Source organism: Choloepus didactylus, chromosome 11 (assembly GCF_015220235.1).
Source record: "Choloepus didactylus isolate mChoDid1 chromosome 11, mChoDid1.pri, whole genome shotgun sequence".
NCBI classification, from domain to species: domain Eukaryota; kingdom Metazoa; phylum Chordata; class Mammalia; order Pilosa; family Megalonychidae; genus Choloepus; species Choloepus didactylus.
In genome coordinates, this window is record NC_051317.1 from 18,392,139 (window position 1) to 18,418,922 (window position 26,784).

The window sequence follows — 26,784 nt, forward strand, 5'->3', positions numbered from 1 at the left end:
CTGTTGTAGCCTCACCCCTCTCCTGACCTACTGCTACGGGATGATGGGCAGCTGTCCTCAATATTTTATAGTCACTCTCCACCAGCAAGAACTGCATTTCCACAGAATGGGAGAGAAAGGGGAAAAAATGACTGTCAATGCTGAAGTTTAGTACCTGGCTAGTAAGAACAAGAGATCATGCGAGGGATTACCATTCTATCCTAAATCTACTAGTTTTTTGTTAGGAGGTCCAGATTCTATTTTCTGCATTAGTGTGGCACCTTATGCTAACACAGAGGGGGCAGAAACCTTTGCACTAAAGAAATCCTAGGAATTTTAACTGGGCATGTGATAGCCCACATCTACTAGAGAAAAGAGTTCACAAGTTTTTCTAAGTCCCAAAATTGTAATACCTCTTTCTGTTGCCTCCAAGTCTCATTGCCACTGCCACCATCCATCACCATGGCAACCCATCCAAGGAAGAAGAAATTTTCCCACGTGTTACGTTTGTGGGCTTGTCTCGTCATTTGTTATTTCATGATTTACATCACCACCAAATAGGCCTTGACCATAATCTATGATTTATACCACCACCAGACATCTAGACTACAAATATTTTAAACCCCTAATGACCAAATTTAACTTATACAGTATGTTACCTCCAAGCCTCCAGAGTATAACCGGGATATCTCAGGACAACTAGTCTTAAGCAATAGGAAAGCTATTTTGCAACTATGCGGCCATTCGAGGCTATTCTGCCTTGAGGAAAAATGTCAGATAACAAGTAAAGAATGGTAGGGTAGGGGAATTGGAAATTTTTCTTCCTTTCTGTTTCACTCCAATTCTGTTTAAATATTAAATCACTGAAATTTTGACTTATTTTCATACCCCTCAATTCTTCTTCCTGACTTAGACTCCTAATGCAACAAGTGGTGCAATAAACAATGGTTTGTTGTTGTTTTAACTAGCAATAACAAACAAATAATAATCACCTCCCTTCAATCAACATCATTTAGCCATTTTAATAAAACAATGGGTTAAATTACAATGAAGCCAATAAGGGAAGATTCTTCACACTGATAACTATGTGAAAGGAAAGCCCTACCTAGTTTTGGAACTGGCAGCTCTCTTGTGGATTTGCTGAGTGACCCAGATCCACCCACCCATTCTGGCCCTGTTTGAGGGTTATACTCTCGGTGCAGTCCACTTTGGATCCAATCAAATTGACACACAGACCTCTACCTTACTAGAGAAAACTTTCTTGGGCTATATCTAGCTTTCCTGTTTTCTATTTGGGAAAACTAAAGTATCTTTGCAAAGGGACGTGGGTCCCCTTGGCCTAGCAAGCAATCAACTCAGCTTTGTTTTGAACTATTTAAGTGGTCATTGGGTCTGCTATACCATAGGGCCCGCCTACTTCTTTGATTCTATTACACTGTTCAGTATAACTTTTCAGGACTTGGAACACCCACCTATCCATCCATCTATACAGTGATTATTTTATTCATCCAACAAATACTATACAGCACTTTCCAACCCTTTCAACCCCCAGGGACTAAGTGGTCAGTATCCAGAACACCTGTAGCTATTTAGGACACACGTTTGTGCCAAAGCACCTGGTTGGTGGGGGGGAGGGGGAAGGCTCTTCACGACTATATTTGCACAAAGAACTGCACTAAACCTTGAAGACAAAGCAGTGAACAGCCATGGCCCTCATTTTCATCAAGCTACAACAAAGGGGAGAAAAAGTGAACCAAAAGAACTAGGGCAGGATTCAGCACCTTAAAGAACAGAGATGTTTCAAGAGGTGATATTCCGAGAAGGACTAGCAGTGCTGATGTGCTCTCCCTTACTCTCTGAGATATAGTAATATCTAACCCCTTACTCTTTGAAGTCACTGACCAGTGGACCATTGTTGCACTTATATTTCCAAGACACAAAATAATTTTCCACATATTTTGCATTTTCCTTCATGATTATGTACCATTCACATGTATCTATCACAACATCACCAGCCTCACTTGAAAGTTGCATAATACTGAGACGTGAATTAACGATGCTTAATATTTACTGAGCACATAATACCTGCAAGCCACTGTGCTGAACATTTTTATAGGAGCTGTATCTTTTGAATTCATACAACTCTGTGAAGTAGGTACTTTATGTTTCTCCTACTGCAGATGAGGAAAGTGATTCTGAGGCAAGAAGTAACTTGCCAGGGTCGTGCAGTTAGAAAGTTGTGGAATTCATGTTGAAAGCAGACAGTATGAAGCCAGAGCTACTTCTTCTACTGTTAGGGACGCCTGCCTCCGTCATGGTGAGACTAGAAAAGCCCACGACTCTAAGGGGGAGTTGACAGCCAGTGTGAAAACTCATTTTTCAGGAAAAATATTCATCATGTGCTTGGGATTGCCAACACTGTTTTTTCTGGATCTAAAACTAGAGCGTCAGGAGTTTCCATGACATTTCGTGTTGGCACCCCTGCTAGAAGTCTTTTGCATGGCAGCCTTGCAATCTGAAAGGCAAGCCGTTATTTGACTTCTCCTGGCAGGGAGTGTTCAATTGATACAGAAATCCAAGATGCAACGCCCAAAATCAGGAGGAATCTCAGAATCACAGACTTACCATCTGGAAGTGAGTTCTGAGGCCAGTAGATCTACTTTGGGTTCTCTGCAAGGCCAGCTCAGACATCTGGGACCATTTTTAAAGAGATTATTCATAGTGGTTCTCAAATTTGAGTTTGGATCAGAATCTCCTAGAGGGCTGGTTAAACCACAAACTGTCAGACCCCACCCCCAGAGTTTCAATTCCTTGGTGTGGGTGGGGTCTTAGAATTTGCATTTCTGAAGAGTTTCCAGGTGATGGCAATTATGCTGATCTCAGGATCACACTTAGCTCCAGCTCTCCTTAAAGCTGGAGAGACAGAGGTTAGCAAGGTGAAATCAATTGCCCTGGGTCACAATACCAGTTTTCAGCACAGCCAGAGGTTTCTTCGTTTAACCATGGGGTGGTTCTCTTATTTCTCCTCTCTCTTTTTCCCCATCAAGTTTTCAATATATATTGTTTTCCCTTCATAACCACAGAAAGCATGTCCATTACTAGAATGAATGTGTTAGCTAGGAGGTGATTACATTGAAAAATAAAATAGGACCATGCTTTCACAATGAACTTAAATCCTCATTAGTTTGCTCCTCTAATATATAACAAGGACCCCCACACATTCTACTTTGTTCAAGGTCAGCACCAAAGACGTTCATGAAAATCCTCATGTTTGGAGCCAGGCACCCGAGTTCTACATATAAACCGTAAAGACTCATGTCCCTTCCTCTGAGTGATTCTCACAGCCTATATGTCAGAGAGAAAAGAGCTCATGTCCAATTCTAGTTCTGCCTTGCACTCAGTTCCCTCTTCTGACGCAGGTTTTTTAACTTGCAAAATGAAGAGAATAATCTCAAAGTCCCCTCCTTCAGGGAACCAAATTTCTACAGAGCTGAGAAGCGGAAGCAGCCCTGCTTAAAACAAAGGAAGACTAAATGACAACAAATTCTATTTAAATAGGACTCCCCTTACAAATAACCACTGGGAAAGAAATACACAGGCGCCTGAGAATAATGTAGTGGTGAGGGTGGTGAACGGAAGGCAGGAAAAGAGGCAGGGAGCCATCTGGGGCTGGTTCTGAAAAGATGGGAGCAAATGAATCAGCACATTTGCAGTGACTCGTTTTGTTTACCGTCCTTCCCCCTGCCCTCCAAAGAATACATAGATCTGTGACACCTGTGAGGCATGTTTAAGCCCATTTCCATTTACAATGGGTTTTTATTTGTGCTTAGCAAAAAGACCAGAGAGGCAGAGCATGCTTGAGGATTTTTACCAGAAAAGATGCTGTGGAGGGCCACCATGTATTGTTCTTTAAAAGACGATCTTCTCCCTGTAAAACATATGCCAACCAGAAATATTAGGAAGCCCAATTCACCCCCGTTTAGGTAAAAGGATGAAACTGTCAAAAGGCTACAATGTTATCATTTCAGAATTAACACCTGTCAAGGAAAAAAAGGAAACTATCTTAGGTGCATACACTTTCTGAGAGTCAAGGTGAAAAGCCAGCAGGTCCTTATTTTACAGATTTTCCACAGCTACAAAAAGATAACATCCAGCAGATGGAGGCTTTTAGCATAAAATAAGCGTCTGTGGTTGCATTTACCTGCAACAGCTAGAAATATATGGCCACAGATGGCCAACTGTTTCTTAATTTTAAGGTAGAAGGCAAGGAAAGTTTTTCAACTTTAGTTTTTAGATTTACCGAACAATCATTATTTTCAAGTGCGGACATCATTAATGACTCCCATACTGCATAATGACAAAATGATGATACCAGGTGTCAGCATAAACATCTCAATAAACCTTAAAAAAAAAAAAAAAAAGAGTTGCTATGTTTGCAAATTAGCACCTGAGCACTGATTCCTGTTAAGAACTCAATGTGCATTCGTGCAGTATTCTTTGTGCTGCGTGATATATTCACAAAGAAAGGGAGCTGTTTCCAGAATTATGAGAGATGAAAAGCTGGTGGGATTTGCTATCTTTATCCTGAGGCTTTCAAATCAAACCAAGGTGAGTCAGAATACAAAGTTAGACCCAGACACCAAAAAGAAATGTGCACCTTGAGATTAACTGAGAACTTTCATATTGAAGTAGGCTGCAGAGCATCTTTTCCAAACCCTGCAGAAATTAAGAGACTCACATTTTCCCACATGATTCCTGAGAAGTATGTCGTGCTGCTGTGGAGATGATGGCAGGAAAAAGAGTTCCAGAACTTATTCTGGTGGGGAAAAAAGTACAGAAAAAGGCAGAACAAGAGGTAATGGTAAGAGAGCCAAAGAACTTACCAAAGAGCATCAAGTGAGATGTTACTCAGAAAAGAACTACAGGTAACCTGATGCCAGAGGGCTTGCTCCAGGGTTATTCTGCATTTTCATCATGGTGCACCAAAAGAGCTCCAAGTTCCTTCGGTCCCCACCCCTACCCACCCACCCACCAACCCCAGGTTCATGTTCTCCAGTGAAACACTTTGAAGTGGTAAAACTGGGATAGCGAAACAGAATAAACAAACAAAAATGCTCTGAAAATATCCATGCCATGAACTTCAGGGGACACCAATCAAAACTCAAGAAAATAAAATTTGGCTAAGGAGAAGTTATTTGAGATTTTTCAAACACCAATTTTAGAAGTGTGGCTACAAAGCAGTCTTGGAAAATCCCTCTGAAGGCTGGGAGCAGGGGCTCCCAGGATAGACTCCCAGGCTTCTGCTCCCCCCACGCCCACAGAGAATGGCAAGAATGGGCATACTATCCCAGTGTCCTTTGCAATCATCAGCTTCTGGTTAGTGTCGTCACTGCAAGGGAATGAATTTGGGACACAGGCAACACAAAAGCTAAAACGGATTTGTTTTACTACTCTGATGTAGATCCACAAATCGATAATCTAACATGAAGGCACGAAATTATCTAGAAAGCAAGTTTTTCTTCTCCTGAGCCAAATTAACAAGTTCAAAGGACAAAAATGCTTACTTTTCAGAGGTATAGTGCATCCTCAGTTGCTATAAGGTGGCCACATGATAAAATATCTCCATCTCTTTAGATGTGATATTTAGGCAAAATGTTTAAACTAACAGTGCCCTGGAAATTAAAGAGCTGAACTTATTACTGACTAAAGAGAAGGTCATCACAGGCTTTTGTAGGTTATCATAGCACCACCAGCCCTGCTTCAGAACTCATGGAAGCTCCTCCTTCCACCTGCTAATCCATGACACAGCTGGCAGCCTCTGCTTCCTATAACCTTCTCACATGCTGGGCCAAAGAGCTGAGCTCCTGTGACATCAGAAAATCAAGACTGACTTTCTATAAGTGAACTCAGAGCTCCCCTAATCAGTTTTGTTTTGTTTTTTTTTAAACAGGCTGATCTTTTGTGCCAACATTTATAATGTGATTATGTCTATGTCAGACCCCAGAAAAAAGAGTCTAACTTATAGAAGGAATGTCTGATCCAGGGGCCCTGCTGCTTATCTCACAGAAAATAGGTGCCCCATAAACTAAAGAATGAAGGCTGTTCAAGGCTGTTCCGGCCACAGTGGGGCCCCAACCCCAAAAGGCGGGTAAAAGCAAGGTCAAATATGTCTATAAGATGAACAACCGAAAAGGCCTGCTCTCCCTAGATAGATAACACAGCTGCTTTTCTAAGAAGAATAATGTGCCAAAATCCTAGCAACCTGTCAGCCTAGAAATTGACAGGCACTTGCCCAATCCAGGCACAGGACGCACTCAGCAGGCACCCTTCTCCCCCAACACCCTTCCCTCCCCACGTGGGTTCTTCCTTTAAAAAATGCTGCTCTCAGATAGAGGGCTGGAGCCATTTTTCCTTTCTTTCTTTTCTGATGGCTCCCACCTGCTTTCTTCTGCTTTCTTCCTCTAATAAACCTTAAACTCTCTACTTAAACCATGACTCGCTGCGTTGTGTGGATTCTTGAACGGCTCTGGACCTAACAGTCTACACTGAACTTCTTTCATAAAGTCATTACTTGGGCTGGCCTTTAACACCTCATACAAAGCAACAGTGTCTCATTATGTTTGGAAAGCAAAAATACCTGGTTTGGGGTAGAATTTTGTTCAGTTTTAGCATTTAACGGATATCCTGGGAACCAATATTTTGAAGTTGTGGAACTTTGGCATTTAATGAAATAGCGACTAGTGGCATAAGGCTGTTTAAATTTAAATTAGTTGGAATTAAATAAAATTAAAAACTCAGTTCCTCACTCATTGTTGCCATATTCCAGGTGTTCAATAACCACATGTGGCTACAAGATTAGACAACATAAGATAGAACATCTCCATCATCACAGAGGTTCTCTTAGAGCTATTCTAGAAGCTTAAATTAGAAGGGATCTTTTGGGTCTGTCTAGTTCCATGTGCTATTATCACTAGGACTAAATGTATAAAATCCCTGACAGGCAATCTAAAATCTAAAACAGCCAAGCTGTTTGAGTTCTTCCTGAGTAGTTAACCAAAGTAAGACCCCAGGTTTGGGGGTTGAACTTGAATCAAATCCTGGTTCTTCCACGAAATGTCTATGTTACATTGGAGTGTCACCTCGTCCCTAAGTTCAGGTTTCCTCACTGTCTGTGACCTACCCGCAGCCTTTCCTCACTTCCTTCTGCCCTAGTAACAGAACCCAGATATATGTCAGTAGTTGACAGTGACCCCTTGTTATCAGGAGAGTGGGTGCCACCACAATCCGGGAAGATGCAGCATCATTGCTTTACACCAACCTTAGTAATGGCATTTCCAGAGGCCATCAGTGGGCATATGATTCTGTTCTACATATGGAGATATTAGGAGAACTCTGCTGAAGAGGGCTTCCCTTCCCAAATAGAAATCAAAGCCTGTGAGGAACAGAACTTTCTCTTAGATCTGCTCCTTGCCTGCTGTGTGGACATAGTGCCTGGAGTTGCAGCAGCTACGTGGCAACCATGGGGTCTCAAGCATGAGGACAAAAGCCAACACGCTAAGGGTAGAAGAACAGAAGGCTGGAGAGAATCCGGACTCTTGAGGGCATCACTGAGCAACCACCCACATCTGTACTTATTTATATGAAAAAAAATAAGCCCTTAATGTTTAAGTGTCCATAAGTTTTGTTTACTTTTAGCTTACATCCAAAAGCATTCCAAAGTGATATTCCATCTTCTGTCAGTTAGTATAAGGTTTTATTGTTTTAATCAAAAACCTCAAATAATAGAAGTTTAAAAGGTAGACATTTATTTCTGTCTTAGGTAAACGAGACCAGAGGTAGACAGTAAAGGGAAGGTACAGCTCCCATGGTCACTGGAGCCTCTTGCTGCTTCTCTCCTTCTGCTCCCCCATCCTAGCATTTGGCTTCCTTCCTCAAAGTTACCTCATGTTCCAAGATGGCTACTAGAGTTCCAGCCATCACAAAGTACTCCAGGCAGCAGGAAATAGGAAAGGGAAGGACATATGGGCACTTCTTCCAGCTGAATTAGCTCCATTTAAGAAGCCAATCTTGAAAGTTCAACACAACACTACTTAAAAGTCACCAGTCAGAACACAATCACATGGCATTCCTAGCTGCAAAGCAGCTGGGATTGTTGTCCTTTAGCTGGGAGTCATTGCCAAAAATTCTGCTTTTTAGGATTAAGGGAAGAATGATTCTTGAGTGAAAACTGGCAGTCTCAGCCACACACTTTATATAAAGCTATTGTAAAATAAAATGAGTTGATGCAAGTAAAATGTTTGGCACAGAATACAACATCCTGAATAAAATTTGCCATTGGGGTACGAAGGGAGTAAAATATCTTATTTTCACTTTTGGGTTATTATGTAACTGAGTAGTCTCTGTAGTGTAACATAGTGTTCTCCAAACTGTAGTCGTTTGCATACCGTCTTTGTAATTTTCCCATATTAACACCTGTACTGTTATTTTTTTTAAATCAATTTGACTTTTAAACTTAAATTTAAGTATATCATTCCCATAAATAAACAACCAACGTTTCTCTAAAAAAACAAAACTTCTAATTATTAAGAAATATTCATTTTGGATATCACCTAAAACCATCTCACATGACACATTTTGGACATTTCTCCCTTGAATATGCAGATATAAATGACTTTTGTGATTGATTGCCTCAGTTTGCTTTGGCCATTAATCAATCTCTGCTGCTATTTATTTGCTTCATCTAACACTGTTAGATGAAGATTACTCCTTAAATAGCTTTAGTAATTAGCAAAACTGGCATTTCCTTGAGGTTCAACCATCCCTTAATGAGAACCGATGGCAAGAAGAATGTGGTTATGGAAATTAAAAGAAGGCTGACACATTCAGCAGCTTTTTATTTTTTTTTTTAGGATCCAGACAGAACTCCATTGAAATTAATTTGTTAGACTGTCAACTTCAAGCATGTCTTCCATATTTTTTTCTCTTCAGTCTCTAACCTACCTGTATTCAACTTGCCCAGCCAAACTCCTTGACATGACATTCAATGTCCTCCATGACCCTTCCCATCTCCTAGTCCACTACTTTCTTCCAGATACCCTAAGCTCTACTCCCACCCCCATCATCAGACCAGGCCTGACATTGCTAAACCCTACACCATCCGTCAGCTGCTCTCTGCATCACTGTTACCTCACAGGTAAACTGACAATTTTACTCCTGCCTCATTTAACTGCTAAGCCTGTCATGAGGATAAAATAAGACCAACTGTGAAAGGTCTTGGAAAAGTGAAAAATGCATACAATGTAGCTGGATCATCCAAGTCAATAAGTCAGTGGCATTCATGGTGAAGTGGTTCCAAGCATAGGAGAAGGCCTGGCTCACCACATACATGCAGTGTCACCTTGAGGACATTATCAAACTCTCTGTGCCTCAGTTTCTTCCTCCGTAAGATGAGGGTAGCACCTACACAGAGAATGATACTAAGATTCAAAGGGTTAATAGACATAAAACACTTAGAACAGTGCCTGACACATAATAAGCTCTCAGAACACAATAGCTATTTCTATTATTATTTCAAAAGGACAGTGCTTAAAAGAGTGGGCTCTAGAGTCATACAAATTTTGTTTCAAATCCCAGCCCTTGTCGCTCTAGTGGTTTGTAAATAGGTCACGAATAAACTCAGATTGCTCTCCCGTGTGCTAAAAAATAGTGTTTGTTCATCTCCTTAACAGACCTGCTCTTTCTCAAAAGCCCTCACCCCCACCACCCCCCTGGGTGGGAAACAAGCAAACAAATGAACAACAAAACCCTAGATTGAGTCCATACCAGTGAACCTAGATGGCCACAATAACTTAAAATCCCTTAGGTAATACTTGCTCTCTTTAAATAAAATGCTGGGTCGTAGATTTCCAGCCCTCCTCTGCTCCTCTCTAAGATGTTGACTGGGAATTTGAGAAGGCGGACTTCTGTAACCTAGAGTTGTGGGGAGAAGCAATGCCAGGACTGGGGTGACTCAAGCAAGGCAGCCTAGGATGCAAAATTTTAGGAGGTGCCTCACCCACGCATGAGAGTGAGCTCCGTAAATTCTCCACCCTGGGCACCTGGCTTGGCTCACTCTAGTCCTGGTCCTGAGAAGAGGGTACCCCTGGCCTCATGCTGGACTTTGAGGATGAGCCAGCCAGTTGGGGACCTCATAGCTGTCACTGGTTCTGTCCCTGGGTGTTCTGCTGTTGCTGACTGTGCCTGACACACCCCACAATCTTCTTTCTGTCCTTTGAGTGGGGGCCTGGCTCCCATTTTCTTTGATGGAGGTTCAGTGGCCAATATGGCCTTACCTTGGTTCTTCCTAAAGCTGCTGAGTCCCAAGTCATATTTTCCAGCCAACATCCAGAAATAGGTAGTCCACCCTACCTTCTCTGCTGCTGCTGCCAGGTAGTGCTCCTGTCCCTCAAACCAGCTACTCAGGGTCCACCTTTGGGAGCAGATGGGACCACCTAGGCTTCCTTCACACCTCAAGGAACTCAGAAGGCAACTTAGAAAAGCTAACACTGGCCTTCTCTCTGCCAAATCATGCTGGGCTGCCAAGTTTCCCTGGATGCCCCCCAGTCTGAGCAGGGCAGCCTAGAAGCATCTCCAACCAGAGCCCCAAATGTGCCTCAAGTCCAAAGCCCTCTGACCTCTGCACCAAATCAGTTCACCCCACCCTCTACTCCCTTCTCTGACCCAAAGTTCACAGGGGGAAGTCAGGACCCACATGCCCACCCCTGCCTCTCTCCCCTCTTCTTCCCACAGTGCCCTGGCAGAAGAAGGCTTCTAGCTTTCTCTTCAGAATATGCCACACTCTCCTTCTAATCTGGGGTAGCAAGTCACACAGGTGGAAGAGAGTTCTTTTCTACACCATGGAAGAAACTATGATCTAAATCTTCCAGGTTTTCTTTGTGATATGCTTAAAAAATAAGTAAGTGAATTTCCTACCTCCTCCTTTTCTCTCTCCCTACAATCCCTCCTTCTAAAGCCTGGCTTTTAGTGCTCTTGTCTTGTCCTTACATTTTATTTTCAATGTCAGAAGCTGATTAGCTTATTCTTTATCTTTATATTTCTGCTACAATGCACCCAATACCCCCACCTCCTGCCTGAAGTAGATGACTGAATCAGGCTAACTGGGGAGCCTGTAAAGTACATGGAGGTGCAAAAGAGGAAAGTGCATTTAAATTTTTTCAAAATATAACCCCTGTTGTATTTATGACCTTGCACACATGTTGCAGTTTGCAAATGCTGCCGTTATGCAAAATACCAGAAATGGATTGGATTTTATAAAGGAGGTTTATTTGGTTACACAGTTACAGTCTACAGGCCATAAAGTGTCCAAGGAAAGGCATCAACAACAAGTATCTTCACTGGAGAAAGGCCACTGGCATCCGGAAATCCTCTGTTAGCTGGGAAGGCACGTGGCTGGCATCTGCTTGCTCCCAGGTTGTGTTTCAAAATGACTTTCTCTAGATGTTGCTCTGCAGGTGTTTTGTCCTCTCTTAGCTACAGCACTTCCAAAATGTCACTCTCAGTTGCTCTCCAGAATGTCACTCTTAGCTTCTCTGGGGCAAAAGTCTGCTTTCAAAGGCCATCTCCAAAATGTCTCTGTAAGCTGCAGCTTCTCTGAAGTCTTTCTATTTCTGAGCTTTTATAGCGCTCCAGTAATTAAATCAAGACCCAAGCTGAATGGGCGGGGCCACACCTCCATGGAAACAATCCCATCAACAGGTCACACCCTAATCAAAGGTGTTACTAGTCACGTCTCCATGGGAACAATCAAAAGGTTCCAACCTAATGAGCACTAATACGTCTGCCCCCACAAGATTGTATCAAAGAAAATGGCATTTGGAGGGACATAATACATCGAAACCGGCACACACACATTTCATAATTTTTTGAGCCTCAGTTTCATTATCCAGAGGAAAGGAAATTTTAATGGTATTAAACCATAGGGTAATTGAGACAATTAAAAGCTTGCATGCAAATATTCAGAGCAACGTTATTCATAATAAACCCAACCAGAAACAATCCAAATGCCCATCAATTGGTGAATGGACAAGCAAAATATTGTTTAGCCAAACGATGGAATACTATCTGGGAATAAAAATGAATGAGCTACTGATATGTGGTACAAAATAGATGAACCTCAAAAAACTGCTAAGTGAAAGAAGCCAGTCACAAAAGACCACACGTATGATTCTACTTACATGAAATGTCCAAAACAGGCAAATTTATAGAGACAGAAAGTAAATCAGTCTAGTGCTGAGGGTGGAAGTGTGGGTTAATTGCAAAGGGGCACAAGAGAATGTTTGGAGTAATGGAAATATTCTAAAACTGAATTGTAATGATGGCTGCACAACTAAAAATTTACTAAAATCTCATTGAATTGGACACATAATGGGTGAACTTTATGATACATAATTTATCTCAATAAAGATGTTTTTAAAATTTGTGTGTATATATGTGTATTTCCACACACATGTATATACACAGAGAGAGAGAGCTCCTGGCACAGAATAAGTACTTTAATTATGTTAAGCACATTTATTATTACTATTATTGAAATTATTATTGTTATGAAAACCTCTCAGTTCACACCTTTTATATGGCTGTTGTCCTAGAATAATTTGAGGGGACTATTTATTTTTAGGGGGTTATTTGTTTAAAGTGTCTATTATCAAATTCTTGGTATCTTCAGAAATTCCAAGAGCTGTGCCAAAAGTTAGCAAATGCCCTCATTATTTTATTGTGCTTTAGAACCAAAGGGGAATATGTATTGTTAGGTTATTATTAGAATTCTCAACCAACTCCAAATCACAATACTGGAGACTAAAAATACATAAATAAAAATTAAAACATTCAGTGCACCTGCTTCTATCAGGTGCTGTAACCTTTTTGGAGAATATTAATATTTATACCCTTCCCTTTAGTTTTTATAAAAGATTCTTCTTTAATATTTAAAAGCATAATCATATTACCTACTTACAGCTTGCAGCTCTTTTCCTTTTCATAAGCTAATGTCTATTTCAGTAGAAAGAGAAACTGAGGACACGTGTACCTCTCATTTGACTAAGAATCATGTACATCTTCATGCCCTTTCCTGAAAGAAGCTATTTTATTCCACAAAATATGACCATCCAACCTACACTCTCCTAGTTCCAAACTCATGTTAGACCTCTTCCCCTCTCAGCCAGTTAATAAAACTCATTCCTTTTGTCTCCCCACTCTGGCCTTTTCCCTCTAGCCAGACAGGTTCCTACCACCTGGTCCCTGGTCCACACACATCCCCATTGCCCACCTCCTGCCACTGGAATTTTATTTCCACCATTACCCCTACCACAAATGATGACCAAGTTCTTGGTAGCCAGGCCTACAACTCCTCTCTCTATCCTACCAGTCCTATCCTTTACTCAATACTTAGGACAATTCTCCCTATTTTATCTGGCATGCACTTATTTCAGGATGAGTGGCATATTTTTTCTCCAGCATTAGGTTATATGCTTCCCAAGACAAAGACCATGACTTTACTTCTTTGAGAGCTCCTAGCTAGTTTGAGAAATTCCTCTCCCACCGCACACACACACAAGGGCACATGCTCATAGAGGAAATGGCAAGTTGAATTGCCCACATAATTTAAAGTCTGTCTGTCTGTCTGTCTGTCTGTCTGTCTCTCTCTCTCTCTCTCTCTCTCTCTCTCTCTCTCTCTCTCTCTCCATAGAGGTGAATTTCCTAAAGTCAATGGCTCTCAAAGCCTGTCCCACATATAGGATTAGCACCACCTGGAAATTTGTTGGTAATGCAAATTCTTGAACCCTACCACAGTCCCACTGAATCTGAAATTCGGAGGGTGGGGACAAGCAATCCTTCGTGATTTGGATACACACTTAAATTGCAGCACCACAGCCCTAAGTTAAATGCCTGCATGATGCAGCTTCACTGTAATTGAGATCCATATAGCTACAACCATCAAAATCCTCACTGTACTACCCATACTTTTAAATTGTCTGCTGCCCCATTAAAAAGACCCTGTCACCCTCCAGACATTTTGCCTTTATTGTAGCCAGACAACCACAAAATGAGGGAGAAAGCAAATCAACTGGTTAACTTCTCAAACTGTTCCCAGAGCTGAGCTGACATTATTAATGATCATCATCAGAGATGCTGATGGAACTGAAAAAGTACCTTTGGTGAAAACCATCCTTGGCTTGTACTCCATTAGAAACAAGGGTGCAAAAGGTCAGCCTTTGCCAAATGGAGAAAGACCAGTGTAGCAGGAAAGAAAATTTGCTGCAAAGCTTAGAGCAGGACTTGGGAACTGAACTGGGAAAAAAAAAAAAGTGGAGAAGAGGGCATAGAAAGTTATTAGTCAGGGTTCTCCAGAGAAACAGACCCAACAGGATATATTATATATAATATTAAGAGATTTATTATAGGAATTGGCTCACACAACTGTGGGGATAGGCAAGTCCAAATTCTTTAGGGCAGGCTGCAAATGGAAGCTTGATGAAGGTGACAATGAATTCCCCAGAGAAGCTGCCCAGCTGAAGTAGAGATAAAAATTCTTCTTTCTGACTGCTGAAATCACTGTTCTTGCTTCAAGGCTTCCAAATGATTGGATGAGGAGACTACTCTCATTGTGGAACGGAACCTCCTTTGTTGCTTGTAGATTTGATCAGCCACAGATGCAATCAACTGACTAATAATTTAAATCCACAAAATACCTTCACTGTAACAATCAGGCCAGTGCTTGCTTGACTAAACAACTGGACACCATAACCTGACCAAGATGACAGATGGACTTAACCATCACAGAAGGCCCCTTTCAAACAGCAGACCCAATGAACAGATTAGCAGAATGGAAAGGAGTTTGATTTTTAATTTTTAAAAAAATCGTTTCAAAGTACATATATTGTTTTAATATGGGGGGGGGGGGGGTGTCCCTGGAAAGTCATTCTCTTTCCCATGGTCTCAAAAAAATAATACAAACATTTAAATATCCTCTTAAAAAGAAAAATAAGAATGGAAGTTAACGCATTTGCCCCAGCTACAAGGGTTTTACTGAAATTGGAAGGAGGGACAGAGATTGGGACCCAGGTGAACAACAGCTATAAACATTTATTGAGCACCTCCTATATATAAGTCTCTCTGCTAGAAGGTGATTGTGATCTCCCCACCAAGCCACCAGCATCACTCACCCCAACTACTGTAAGAGCCTCCTACTAAGTTTTCTGTTTCCATCTTGCCCTCCACACAGCAGCCACAGAGGTGCTTCTAAAACATAAACCAGTTCACATCACTCCCCTGCTCAACTCCCCAGCCCCATGACGTCCATCAGACCTAACCTAGGATCAAAAGTCCTAACCTTGACCTACTGGAGCCATGGTGGTCTGTCCTGGTTCCCCACTGCCTCTCAGATCTCCTATCCTACTACTCTCCCCCTCCCTCACTCCATCTCACCTCCTCTTACCTTACTGCTGTATTTTAAACACATTCCAAGCACATTCCTACTGCAGGTCCCTTATGTTGGCTGTTCCCTCTGACTGTCCCCTCCTTCTTTTCCTTCAGTCTCTGCTCAGATGTGTCCACATCAGGGAAGTGACCTACATAAAACAGCACGTGCACACGTGCATGCACACACACACACACACACACCCCTCTCTTTACTCTCTCTCCCATTATTCTCCTTTATTTTCCTTCACACCTGGCATATTATAGTCTTCTATGGTAGCCTTATCCTCCCTCTAGAATATAGGCTCCACAAGAGCAGAGGTTTTGTCCATTTTGTTCTCTGCTATATCCTTAGCACCTAGAACAACATCTGGCATGGAGTCGGTGCTCAGCAAATGCACACTGGAAGAAATAATTGTTAAATGGAGGAATGAATGTTAGGTGCTGAGGATACAAAAAGATAAGCCACATATCCCTGCACCTGATGAGTTCACAGCCAGGTTCATATTTATGTCCTTTCTCCTGAAAAAATTAAAATGAGTGGCAGATGCCAATAATGCAAGGTATCTGCTTCTCATATTCGCATAGGAAAATGTACAAATGTATTAGCACTGGAATTGTTTTCTTAAAGCATCTGGTAAGTCAAATTCATTCGGTAAGACCGATAAGGACAACCACTTTAAAATTCTTTGTCTCTTTAAAAACTAATCTGTCACCATTTGCCAGAAGTAGCCACATTATTTCTCTCTGTCTCACTGTGGTACCAGGTAACTGGGAGTTACTTAATAACTCATGGGTGACTTTTCTCAAATGTTAGTCCCAAGAAAACGGGAGTGATGCACCTTTAAATTATTCTAACTGCAGGGAGGTCAACAATATTTATGGTTCCCCTAATATGTGAAATACCTCACTTTATAAGTGATCCCCAGGAGAGTTGAAGAATATTCAACAACCTTTCTTCCAGGAAGGCAAGCAAAATAATTGTTACTATTAGAAATGCAGTTTGCTCATTAAGTTGGAGTAGCATGTCATGAAATTGACATCAGCAATAATTTTCCTCCCTCATGGTTTGTTTTAATGAAAGTAACATTATGAAGACATTCTCACTTTAACTCCTATTGTGGGATAAAATGATTTTAACACACCCTCCAGATATACTTCACTCTTTGTATTATTTCCTCCCTTATTTGCTTTTTTACACATAGGACTCATGAGTTATATAGCTTTTAGCACAAACCAGCCCTGATGGTGAAATGTTAACTTACCATTGCATAGCAATGCCTTGGCACAACCTAACTCAGGACATGGTTTTCAATGGCCTCCCATTAAAAAAAAAAATACACACACACACACACACACACACACACACATATATATATGGTGTTAGATCAAGTGAATGTCTAACAGGAGGATTTCTTAGACAAACCTGAAGATTTAAAATATCACAAATGTAGAAATCTGAGCCTTTATGGATCAGTGCTGTGTGGGGTGGTACCCCATCTATGCACACGCTGCTACTGGGGAAATTGCCTGTCTGGGTGATTTCCCATCTCCATGGGAAGAAGACAACCGAGGAAAACATCCCCCATGACAAGCCAGGCAAGTGGGGCTTCTCCAGTGGCAATCAGTCCTTTGATCATCCAAAGGACTCCAGGTATCGGGACCTGACACAGTTTTCAAAATGTACTCTGGACCAAGTAAGTACAAGACTCCTGCCACTAGCTGGCAAAGACTGGTCCAAACAAGAGTTTCCTTCCATCACAACCAAAGTTCATGCCTCAGAAAGGGCCTGCTGGATAGGACAACCCCTTTCCATACAGTGGCACAAAGGAAGGGCTCCACTGTGTCCCCTATTCTGATGGCTGTAACTCTGTGGAGAGGGTTTCAGTTTTAAAAGCCTGCATTAAGGCTCCACCCAACCTAGCTGGGAAATCAGAAACTGCAGCAAGTGCTGAAGGATCCAAGACTGCGTCAGCCTTCGGGTCCTAGTCTACAGCCATGCTTGAACTTGCATGACCTTCTGCTTCTGCTCCATTGTGAGTTCCCCTGAGCTAAACAGGAGGTCACAGGCCCAAGGACCCATCAGGAGTCCTCAAGCTCATCCACCAGTGAGCTCTCCAAGACAGCTGTCTGGGAAGTCTTACCAAGATGTTAACTACCGACATTAAAATAAAGGGATAGAGAAAAGAGGGAAGGAGACGTCTGTGAGCAAAGAGAGTGAAAAGCTTTTGCTGAAATGTCAATGAAAGATTCAAGCAGCTTAGGAACAGAACATCTCTCAGCTTCTCTCGGATATAAAGGAAAGAAAATAAACAGGATATCCAAGACACCCTAAATATGGGAAAGGGAGAGGTTAGAGTTCCTGGGGAGTCTGGGTGAGGTGCCAGGAAAGGCATGATGCCCAAGTTATTTTTTATTCTGAATGACTTATTGGTAATATTTCTGAATATATATAAATATAAATTATAAGCTCCCCAAATGGACTATTACAGAAGCATGAGATTAATCCAGTGAGACTGGTCCCTTGGACTTATGGATTTATCCCATTACAAAATAATAAATATATTAATTCAGAGGTATTTGTCCTATCAGCCTTTGACACTTCAGTATAAAGGAGAGGGCGTGCTTAGCAACAGTGAAGCATGTGGGTTCTTGACTCAGACAACCCTAGGTTTGAACCTCTGCTCTACCACTCATGAGCTGTGGCCCCATACATGTTCCTTACAGTGTGATTACGCTCATCTTACAGTTATCTTTCAGAATTATTGTAAAGTTTAAACAAAATAATGTGAGGGAAGCCTTTGGCACAGGATCTGTAGTAGATGTCATTGAAAGAGAAAAGGCGATAGGAAGTGCTTGATGGAGCTGAACAATGAACCGAAGTCAAGTGAGAAACACCATCCCCCAGTGGAAAGAGACATGTGGAGTCATCTACAGCCATCCTACATCTTAGGACCTAAAATTTTCTTAGGACCAACCCTGACAGGTGGACTCTGAGTTCATCTTTTGCTTATGGATTACCAAGGATTGTCCAAAGGAAGGGCTCAGCATATAGTTCACAAACTGAATTGAATTTGTGTAGTAAGCCAGACTTCAAACTTGTTTCTAGCAGCCTTTATCTCACTCAAATACCTACATCTGTTGTTTATTCATTTTCAACACTAAATGGAATATTTAAAGACTGATTTATTCCCCTTATTTATTTCACATGACTAAGAATGGTGTGTGAAAATGGCTAAATATTTTTTCAACTTACTGTTAAGCAGTTCCTATATGTCTACAAAACATCTGCATACCACACAGCAAGGGAAAAGAAAGAAAAGAATCAAATATCCATTTTTAACAGGAAAAAAAATTTAATGAGCACACAAAGTATGCAAAAAAAATCTTGAAGGAGCAATGTGGCCTTTTACAGAGAAAAGCAACAATAATGTACTGTTCTAAAACAGGGAAAATATCTCTTTAAAATCTAGCTTTTAAAAAAGGTCAGAGAAGTTTAAAATTTACTCAAGTGTAAATGTCAATTGGAATAAGTGATACCTGTGAGGAAACGGAGAGACCACTGACCTTTTATCCAAAAGAAGGCTGGATATGGTGTCTATAAAAGGTGAAGAGAAGAGAAAATTTGGAAGGATTTTGAACAATGGAAAGAAACCAGAATGAAGGAAAACCTAATTAACAGAAACTGCTAGTTCCACACACAGGATGCTTTTAGTTGCAAAGCCCTACCTAATCTGGTTAAAGTGAAATAGTAATGTATTAGTAATTGATCAGCCTTCAGGAAAAGTTTTACATAGGTCTCAGTGTGATCGCAGACTCTCTTACAATTTCTTAGCTTTCTTTACCCTCAGAACTGAACTTCATTTTCAGGCATATTTTCCCTTAGTAATGCCACAAGCTCTATGTTCTCGTAGAAAGAATCTGTTTACTGAATAATCCCAGAATTTAGTCTTCTCTTGATTGGTTTGACTTGGATCACATGCCCATCCCAGAGCCAATCACTGTGATCATGGGCATGGAATATGCTGATTGGCTTATGACCTTCCATTGCTGGTTTATGCCCTCCCACCCACACCACGTGGCTTTTAATATTGTGATACAAATAAGAAGATTGAATGGGAGGAATGGACTCAGGAAAGCAATAGCCACTACAGATAGTGACTAAGCCAAAACAAGCTTCATAACTGTGATTAAGCCACCCTTTCTTCAAAAGGTTTGAAATGAAGTAACTTGCCTTCTTAAGAGAATGGAATTCAAGCATCCATGTGAACCACACAGCTTTTCCCAAGCCATGCTTATCAGTTAAAGATACGGAACCGATGAAGAAGCACCATAAAATCCACTTAGCTGAAAAAGTTAGTGGGAAAAACTATTTTATTAAATATTCACCAGATTTATCACCAATCTAGACTTGTTTATAAAGTTCTTCATAATCAAGCCCAATATGCCTTTCTGATTCCATCTCTTAACACTCTCGGCTCACTTCATGCTTTCCATACAGTCACCATCTTTACCAGACTTCTCACCAGTTTCCCAAAGCTTCATGAATTTTACATACCCATGCTTTGAATTCAGTACTTTTTATGTTTCCATTCTACATCCTCTATTAACTTATTACTTATACCTCTTTTTCTTTTTTTTTTTTGTTACCCATGAAATGCATTTATCTACATACCATACAATAATCCACAGGGTACAATCAATTGTTCACAGTACTATCATACAGTTGTGCATTCATCATCACAATAAATTTTTGAACATTTTCATTACTCAAAAGATTAAATAAGAATAAAAATAAAAGTAAAAAAGAACACTGAAAACATCCCATCCCCCCATCACCCCCTATTTTTCTTTCAATTTTTGTCCCAATTTTCTACTCATCTGTCCATACACTGGATAAAGGGAATGTGAACCACGAAGTTTTCACAATCACACAGTCACACCGTATAAGCTACATAGTTAAACAATCATCTTCAAGAATCAAGGGTGCTGGGTTGCAGTTCAACAGTTTCAGGTATTTCCTTCTAGCTATTCCAATACACTAAAAACTAAAAAGGGATATCTATATAGTGCAGAGTGACCTCTCGACTCCATTTGAAATCTCTCAGCCACTGAAACTTTATTTTGTTTCATTTCGTTTCCCCCTTTTGGTTCAGAAGAGTTTCTCAATCCCACGATGCTGGGGCCAGGCTCATCCCTGGGAATCATATCTTGCATTGCCAGGGAGATTTATACCCCTGGGAGTCAGGTCCCACACAGTGGGGAGGGCAGTGAGTTTACCTGCCGAGTGGGCTTAGAGAGAGATATACCTCTTTTTCTAATTTTTAGTTGCTGCCCTAGGATTTACAATATATATTTCTGATTTATTCATCTGCCTTCAAATAATATTATTTTACTTCACAGAAAGTGTATAAACCTTAACAACAGTATAGTTCCAATTCTTTCCTCCCATCCTTTGTGACATTGTCTGCTGGCAAATTCTCTCAGCTTTTGTTTACATTAAAAATTCTTTATTTTACCTTCAGTTTTTTTCTTTTTCATTGAGATTGTTCACATACCATACAATTATCCAAAGATTCAAAGTGCACAATCAATTGCCCCCAGTACCATCATACTGCTGTGTATCCACAATTAATTTTTTTTTCAATTTTTAGAAAATTTTCATTACTTCAGAAAAGAAATAAAGACAAAAAAAGGAAACTCAAATCCTCCCATACCCCTAACCACCCTTCCTCCATTACTGATTCATAGTATGGATATAGTTCATTTGTTACTGTTGATGAAAGAATTAAAATACTACTAACTGTAGTACATAGTTTGCAATAGGTATAGTTTTTCCTCTATGCCCCTCTATTATTAACTTCTAGTTATAGTGTCATATGTTCGTTCTAGTTCATTAGAGACATTGCTAATATTTGTACAGTTAATCACGGACAATGTCCACCATAAGATTCACTATTTTATACATTCCCATCTTTTAACCTCCAACTTTTCCTTCTGATGACATACGTGACTCTGAGCTTACCCTTTCCACCATATTCACAGACCATTCAGCGCTGTTAGTTATTCTCACAACGTGCTACCATCACCTCTGTCCATTACCAAACGTTTAAGTTCACCCTGGTAGAAGATTCTGCTCATAATAAGCAACTGCTCCTCATTCTTTAGCCTCATTCTGTATTCTGGTAACTTATATTTAATGTCTATGTGTTTACATATTATAATCAGTTCATATCACTGAGACCCTGCAATATTTGTCTTTATATGTCTGTCTTATCTTACTCAATATAGTGCCCTCAAGGTTTCTTCATCAACCCATTTCTTTTAAGACAGTTTTGTTCACACACCATACATTCCATCCTAAGTAAACAATCGATGGTTCCCTGTATAGTCACATATTTATGTATCCAGCTCCATCACCACTATCTATATAAAGACATCTCCATTTCTTCCACAAAGAATGAGGAAGAGTCAAAGAAGGTAGAGAGACAAAAGAAAAATAAAAAAGGAAGAGAAAAAAAAAATGACAGCTAGGAAGCAACAAAATGAAAGACAGCATTAAACTAAAGTAGAATAAAGAGTCAGACAACACTACAAATGCCAAGAATCCTGTACCCCTCCCCTATGTCCCCCACATATGCATTTAGCTTTAGTATATTGCATTTGTTACATTAGAGGAAGCATAATACAATGTTTCTGTTAATTTTAGTCTCTAGTTTGCATTGATTGTATTTTTCCCCCAATCCCACCCTATTTTTAACACCTTGCATGTTGACATTCATTTGTTCTCTCTCATATAAAAACATATACCATTTATCACAATCGTTGAGCGCCCTAGGTTTCACTGAGTTATACAGTCCAAGTCTTTATCTTTCCTCTTTCCTTCTGGTGTCCTACATGCTCCTAACCTTCCTCTTTCAACCATACTTTGTTCAGTGTACTACTTACATTGTTGTGCTACCATCACCAAAATTGTGTTCCAGACCTCTCACTCCTGTCTTTTTCTTTCCGTCTACAGTGCTTCCTTTAGTGTTTCCTGCAGAGCAGGTATCTTGTTCATAAACTCTGTCATTTTCTGTTTGTCAGAGAATATTTTAAGCTCTCCCTCATATTTGAAGGACACTTTTGCAGGATATAGGATTCTTTGTTGGTGGTTTATCTCTTTCAGTATCTTAAATATATCACCCCACTTCCTTCTTGCCTCCATGGCTTCTCTTGAGAAATCCACACATAGTCTTATCAAGCTTTCTTTGTATGTGATGGATCACTTTTCTCTTGCTGCTTTCAGGATTCTCTTTGTCTTTGATGTTTGATAATCTGAATACTAAGTGTCTTGGCATAGGCCTATTCAGATCAATTCTGTTTGGGGTACACTGCACTTCTTGGGTCTGTAATTTTATGTCTTTCATAAGAGATGGGAAATTTTCATTGATTATTTCCTCTAGTATTGCTTCTGCCCCTTTTCCCTTCTCTTCTCCTTCAGGGACAACCATGACACACACTTTCCTGAATTTCATGTTGTCATTCAATTCCAAGAGACGTTGCTCATATTTTCTCTATCTGTTCTTTGGTGTGTAGGATTTCAGGTGTCTTGTTCTTCAGTTCCTGAGTGTTTTCTTGTGCCTCTTGAGATCTGCTGTCGTATGTCTCCATTGTATCTTTCATCTCTTGTGTTGTGCCTTTCATTTCCACAGATTCTGCCAGTTGTGTTTTCGAACTTTCAGTTTCTACGTTATATATGCCCAGTGTTTTCATTATACGCTTCATCTCTTTTGCCATATCTTCCCTAAACTTATTGAATTGATTTAGCATTAGTTGTTTCAATTCCTGTATCTCAGATGAAGTGTAAGTTTGTTCCTTTGACTGGGCCATACTTTGTTTTTCTTAGTGTAGGTTGCGGTTTTCTGTTGTCTAGGCATCTGGTTTCCTTGGTTACCCCAATCAGGTTTTCTCAGACCAGAATGGGCTCAGGTCTCAGAAGGAGGCAATAGTATCAGGGTTCCCTGAGGGTGTGTCTTAGAGGTTTAACACATCCTGTGAGGCCTCAAGCCTCTGTGCTTTTCTGCCCAGCAGGTGGCACCTGTCAGCCTGTCACTCCTGACTGGTGTAAGGAGGTGTGGGCCATGGCTGTTTTCCCCAGGCTTTGGGGTCTGGTTCTGAATGGAAGGAGGATAGTATAGCTTGGCTCCACCTCTTTCCTCTTAGGGAAGATGATATACCCCCTGGGGATATATCATTTGCATTTGAATTGTCTCTCTGACTCTGCTATCTCCTCCCTTGTCTGGGTCAGAGTGCTGGGAAATGAAAATGGCTGAGGCTTTCTCCACTGAGCTGAAAAAGGGACCGAAAGCCTCCTTTCAGGGCCAGTCCATGGTCACCCTCAGTTTCACCCATCAGCCAGAGACAGCAGCTGGTCCTCTGGGCACCCCCTCCCTCCCAGAGAGGTCCTCCAGTTCTCCAAGGTCAGTCATCACCAAAAGCCTCTGTCTGCTTGTTGGGGATTCACAGCTTCTATTGAGCAGTCAACATTTGTTAATTAAAACCTCAGTTGTAGCTGGGCTGAGGTATATTCGCTTGTTCAAAGAGCGCTGCTCTCTACCAGAGCAAGGTATTGCAGTTCAGGATGCCATGGGGGAGGGGCTCTCAGTGCAGGTCCACAATTTTTACTTACAGATTTTATGCTGCAATCTCGAGCATTCCTCCCAATTCAGGTTGGTTTTTGATGTATGGACAGTCATGTTTGTCCCACAGCAGTTATTCCAGATTATTTACTAGTTGTTCCTGGTTGTTTTTAAGTTGTGCCAGGGAGACTAAGTAGCTTCCAGTCTTCTCTATGCAGCCATCTTCTTCCTTGTCCTGCCTTCAGTTTTGAAAGATATTTTCATTGGGTTTAAAATTGGGGGCTAACAGATATTTTCTTCCTTTTCAATAGTTTAAAGATGACACTTGTTTTCTTCTGACTTGTATATTTGCTGAAAGAAATCTGCTATAATTCTTATCTTTGTTTCCATGCATGTTGTGTGTGTTTTTTTCTCTGAGCACTTTTAATATTTTCTCTTTAGCATTGGTTTTCAGCAGTTTGAATATGTGCTCAGTTGTGTTTGGGTTTTTCTGTTTGTTTTTTCCTACTGAAACCTTTTTTATGTTGTTGTTGGTACTTAAAGAAAACAGTTTTGTCCATAGTTCACTGTACCCTGGACTTATGATACCAACTTGTATGTGGCTGATCAGTAACCAGGCGAAACTGCATTCTTCTTAGGTCTATTAGGTTGATAAATGGCACTTAACTAATGATTTCTTTCATATAACCTTTAACATGGACTCATAATATGTCGCATTAATTATGCCCCAAGAAATGAGGGACTAATGGTAATTCAGATAAGCACCTCTTAAAAGGTTTCTCAGTTTCCTGTCCTGTTCTAGCCAGATCTTTTGGAAAACCTTGGGGAAAGATTGAAATTCCCCACCAATTTGAGACTCTAGGTGAGTTTTTACAATCTAAAGTTGAAAAAAAACAAAAATCCCAACATAGTACCCAATAGCCCTCCACCAATAAAATTATTGACCAAATGAGAACTGTGAGTCATTGCAGTAGGCAAAGACTCCTTAATGGGACCTCGAAGGCCAAAAAAAAAAAATAATAATAATAAATAAATAAAAGGATACTGCTGAATCCATTACAGGAAAGAATGGGCAGCGAGCCTCAAAAATACTCTCCAATTCCATCAGTGCCCTGAAAGCCTGGAAAGTGTTTGTAAATTTGTCATGATGCTTGTAGTCTTGAAGCAATATCTGAACTCTTTCAAATGGAATAAAAATTGTTTCTATTGTCATTGCAATTTCTGCTGCCACGCTATGAGTTACAAACTCTGGGGTGCTGATATGCTTATGGAAAAGGCAAATAAAATCCTCATACAGACCAAATGTTAGGGCCCATGTAGTTGTTTTCTGCATTAATGGGGAAAGTATTCCATGATACAAGTTTCAGAATCCATCCCTCCTCAAATTTGATATGGCATCCCAGGTTTTGATTCCATATAGCTGTTGCCAAAAGAGGACCTTCAGAACAGGAAAAGTGATGGCTATATTGTTGAAAGCTGCACAGCAGCCATACAAGTAATGTTTCATTTCATAGATATTTGCATTTTGAGGTGATATATCTTGTTTTAAAGATGATATGATCAGTGGCCTCTTTTCATAGGCTTCTGAATCCATCATATTGCTTAAGAACTTTCTTCTTCATGAAGGCTCTTTTTTAACCTATAACACTATCTGGGCCTGACAGTAGCTTTTTGGTATCTTTCCCAATTTCTTCCATTTTACTAATATCTTTTAGGTTCCCTCTTTGGAAACAATTGTGGTAAATGAATTTCCTGTGTAATACTTTGCTCTTCTCCAGAATTTCAGAACCATCACCACAGACATCCCGACCCATGTCCAGTACCTACCCGCCAGCAGGTCAGCAAGTGAGCGAGGCCACAAGCCAGCACTTACACAGGCGCTGTGTGTTTGGTTTTGTTTTATTGTTTTTAATATTTACCCTGATTGGAGTTTTCTGAGGTCTCTGGATCCGTAGTTTGATACCTTTTATTGTTTTGGAAAATTCTCAGTCATTATCTCTTCTTCTGTCCTATTCTTTCTCCCTCTTCTCCTTCTGGGATTCCAATTGCACAGATGCTAGACCATTTGATTTTGTGCCATAACTCTTGGATAGTCTTTTATGTTTTCCTTGCTATGTTGCAATTTGGGTAATTTCTATTGACTTATCTTCAAGTTCAATGATTCTCAGCTGTATCAAGTCTACTGATGGATCCTTCAAAGGAATTTTTATCTCTGATTTCTGTGTTTTTTATTTCTAGCATTTACATTTGACTCATTCTTACAGATTCCATCTCTCCACTGAAATTCCCCAACTGTACATGCATGTTGTCCACCTTTTCCACTACATCCTTTAACATATTAATTATAATTACTTTAAAGTCCCTGACTGATAGTTACATCTTGGTCATCTCTGAGTCTGGTTTTGTTTGCTGCCTTGTCTCTTGATAATGTTTTTTTTAAATTACTTTTTTGCATCTCATAATTTTTTATTGAATTCCAGATATTGTGTGTAAAGCAGTGAAGCTAATAGTATGCCTAGAAATGAGTATGCATCTTCTTTGGTCAGGCTATTTGTTTTGGAGTTGAGTCAATCTAGCAAATGTAATGCCATAAAAGTTGCACTCGTGTAATTAGAGCTTCTTTCTTGTGCTGTTGCCTTTTTTTCTAGTAACAATGGGTCTTACCCTGGGGGCTAAAGAGTACTTCCTGTTCTGCAGTAGTTTAAGTCTC

General features: G+C 40.4%; 1 pseudogene; it reads right to left on the reverse strand.

Annotated features, from left to right (window-relative positions):
* Positions 1–24,753: 24,753 nt before the first annotated feature.
* Positions 24,754–25,683, reverse strand: LOC119506475 (annotated as a pseudogene).
* Positions 25,684–26,784: the final 1,101 nt, after the last annotated feature.